We start from the raw sequence: 4,104 nt of genomic DNA, 5'->3' as shown, positions 1-4,104 counted from the left end.
ATCCCTTTTGATCCAAATTATCCCCCCCCCCAAAGCTCTACTTTGTAATTTGTCCATTTTCTGTATTTAGCCCTGTGTGGCTATAATAAAAAGATATCTATCTATCTATCTATCTATCTATCTATCTATCTATCTATCTACCATTATGAATGTGTGTAACCTAGTGGTTTGCGTGTCGCACTCACGATCACTAGATCGTTGGTTCTATTCCCTTACTAGGCGGTGCGTTGTATTCTTGAGCAAAACATTTCATTCCACATTGCTCCAGCCCCCACTTTTGATCATGGGGGATTGTTGGTCTGCTCGCCTGGCCAGCGGAGTGCTATCATTTGAAGGATAAAACGAAAACGCACTTTGATCAGTGATGTGTAAAACCATCTGATACTCTATAACATCTAATAATCAAATGAGCTTCTCAATTACACGGTTTCGGGTTCTGTCCTACTGCGTGGCACTTTGGGCAAGTGTCTTCTGCTATAGCCTCGAGCTAACCAAAGCCTCGTGAGTGGATTTGGCTGACGGAAACTGAAAGAAGCCCGTAGTATATATATATATAAATATATATATATATACACATACAGGTGCGTGTGTATGTATGCATGTATGTATGTGTGTGTGAGTTGGTATGTTTACGTCCCTGTAGCTTAGCAGCTCGGCATAATGAACCGATGCTATACAAAACAGAGGTACTAGGTTTGACTCATTCGACTAAAATTCTTCAAGGCGGTACCCCAGAATGGCCACACTCTAATGGCTGAAACAAGTAAAAGAATAACAGAAAAAGCATCAATAGTCTCTGATCAGTATCTAATTCAAAATATGGTCCATATAGGATTTTATCAAACTTATGAAGACCGAATGTATTGTAGATAATTCTTCTCTATATATTGACGAATATTACTCTTGATGTGCAATAAGTGTTATTAGATGTGTGAGCTAATAGGCGTTCTTTGTATTTTCTCGAGGACACAGTACTGTTTATATTTTACATTAAATTAAAACAAACCAATGAAACAAACCAGTAAAAAATATTAAGATTAAGATCAATATTTAGGCACGAAATATTTTTGCAAGGCAAATAGAATTAAATATTTTTGCTCACAAATACTTTAAAATACTATCAACAGCAGTTATTTGGTGATTTTAGAATCTTGAAACGTATTCCTTCCAAAATTTCTATTTTTCTTTATAATATAAAGATTTAAATATTAATAAAGTGTTTGGCAAGGAGTGCTCGCGTGTTATTCACATATAAAACAGAAATCTGTGGTAGGACAAGAAATGTAATCTTATGCTTCCTTTTCACTCCTTTCAGACTTTTTAGCCAAGAAAAGTACTTTTTTAACGAGAAGTGCAGCTTTTCTGCCTCAGTAAAGCTATTTTGTTTCAGAAAAATTAAAAAGAAAAAGAACCCTCAAAGAGAACGGTGGTAATCTGCGCCGTCAAACATTACATTTATTGATATAAAAATAGTTCGCGTAGTGTGAAGAAGTTCCTGATATTTCGGATAAAAATTCCTCTTCAGGAAAAATAAAAGTTTTATGCTTCATTTATGTATGAAAATCTTACATGCATAAAGGAGTTAGAAGAAGGGATTAAACATTTCTTAGTCCCAGTTATAGCTTACTTAGTGGAGGAAGGTTAGCGCCTATAACCTTTTATGCTGAGTCTCTGCCACTAACGAGAAGTGTGTGCTTGTGTGTGCGGGGGCGGGGATCAGACAAAGAAACCACATCTTGTTGTTGTTGTCAGCCTCCATCGTACAATTTTATCATCAGAGGTATTCCAGCCATCACCGTACCGTTTATTACGGATATTTGAGAGTTTATTATCTAACACTTTCTTTTCATTTCCTTCTCTTTTTCAGACGGCGGTATTTTATATGGGGGTGATTTGGCTGTCATTTCTAGGTGGTCGAGTGTAGAACAATATTTTAGCTCGTTATGGGTCGCTAAAGTACAAAGTAACAAATAAAGACATCAAATTACTGTTGTTTATTTTCTGATCAGCCATAATCAAGGAAATATATAAACAAAGAACTTTCTACTATGACCATCTTTTTTCTTTGTGTGTCAGGGACTACATTATCTAATGTGTAATTTCTTTTTCAAAGGTGCAAAATGTGATAAAGGAGATTTGTTATTTCCTGCACATCTTTCGATCACGCAGAGGCTTCTTCCAGAGAGACCTGGACAATTATTTCGTGGGTAAAACTAGTAGATTAGATAGATGGCAGTTATAACTGGTAGGTAACGGTAAAGTTACATTCTCAAGTCATACCGACCCACAAAGGTAGGTTTCCCAGTTTCATGGCGTATAAATTCCTCACCTGGTCCGTCGTAGGATTACTCATTTTTGCCAGATGAGTGGACTGAAGCTACGTGAAATAAAGTTTTTTGCTCAAGAACACAACACATCGCCCGGTCCAGGCATCGAAACCATAATCTTACGATCATGAGTCCAATACCCTAACCACTAAGCCACGCACCTTCACCAGTTATATATTGGGGATAACTTAAATCGAATATATTCTTCTACTATAAACTTGTGTATATGTACCGTTATAACATTTTTTATCAGCATTACATTTCTTTCTAGTTAAATCGAAACGGGTGTCATTTAGATCAGTATTTCTCGTGGGGTTGGGGTACTGCCTTTCCCCTGGTGGAGGCTGTATGAAGATTGAAAAAGGAACGGAAACAAAATCGCCGTCTTCAATAAAATTGAAATGATTTTAACCTTTATAAGCTTAACTCCCATGGTGAAGAAAGGCGAATTAAAAATATTGCAAAAGCTTGCAACAGAGTGGATTCCGTTAATCCTCTAGTTATCATATTTCTGTTGAAATACAGCCTTTGTTTTAGTTAATTTTAAAAATAACGAAGAATTTAGTAAAACAACTTTGTTATTATTAAGCTCATGTTTAAGGCGGCGAGCTGGCAGAGTCATTTGGGTGCTGGGCGAAATGCTTAGCGGTATTTCGTCTGCCGCTACGTTTTGAGTTCAATTCCGCCGAGGTCGACTTTGGCTTTCATCCTTTCGTGGTCGATAAATTAAGTACCAGTTGCGTACTGGGGTCGATTTAATTGATTTGCCCCCTCACCCAAAATTTCGGGCCTTGTACCTAGAGTAGAAAAGAATCGTCAGGGCGCCGGATGAAATGCTTAGCGGTATTTCGTCTGCCGCTACGTTCTGATTTCAAATTCCGCCGAGCTCGACTTTGCCCTTTATCATTTCGGGGTCGATAAGTTGAGTACTGGGGTCAACGTAATCAACTTGCCCCTTCCCCCAAAATTTCAGGCCTTGTGCCTATAGTGGAAAGGATTATCAAGCTGATGTTTGAAACATAAAATTGTGATGGAAGGTTTTAGTTTAGATTACTTTCAAACAGGAAGTTTGCATCTTAGAACCAAGGGCGATATCAGGTATGTCAAAAGGATTAAAAGTGTCCCAGTATTAGATGGTGATATTAAAATGGGCAGCGGATTAAAAATGATACACACGTAGTCCACGACAAAATTTTGGATTTAGATAGAGAAACCTCGAACAAGTAATGCATGGCATCACTTTTCAATTTGTAAATGTTCCGTTTGTTCAGTCCTAAACTGTTACTTCATTCTCTTGAAGAATGAAAGGCAGAGTTGACTCTGACGAGTATTGAACTCAGAAAGTAATGAGCCGGAATAAATACGATTCGTTCGACGCTATAAAGACTCTTGTCAATAAGACAACTACTTACTGGAGATGATTAAATAATATCAGCCATTCTAAGTAAATGTTTCTTCTAGTCGCAAGAGTATTAGTAAAAAAAACTGTTTAATGTTTACATTTAATATGCTAATCTATCTATTGTAAGCATGTATATATGCAAGTATGTATGTATGTATGCCTGTATATATGCATGAACACACACACACATGCACATGTTTAGGTTGTATTAATTATGGATTAGATAAACATAAAACTCTGGAGGTAATGTAAAACAGTTGGGACACTTCTTCTTCTTCTTCTTCTTCTTCTTCTTCTTCTTCTTCTTCTTCTTCTTCTTCTTCTTCTTCTTCTTCTTCTTCTTCTTCTTCTTCTTCTTCTTCTTCTTCTTCTTCT

This window comes from Octopus bimaculoides, chromosome 16 (assembly GCF_001194135.2).
Source record: "Octopus bimaculoides isolate UCB-OBI-ISO-001 chromosome 16, ASM119413v2, whole genome shotgun sequence".
Taxonomy (NCBI): domain Eukaryota; kingdom Metazoa; phylum Mollusca; class Cephalopoda; order Octopoda; family Octopodidae; genus Octopus; species Octopus bimaculoides.
This window is presented reverse-complemented; position numbering follows the sequence as displayed.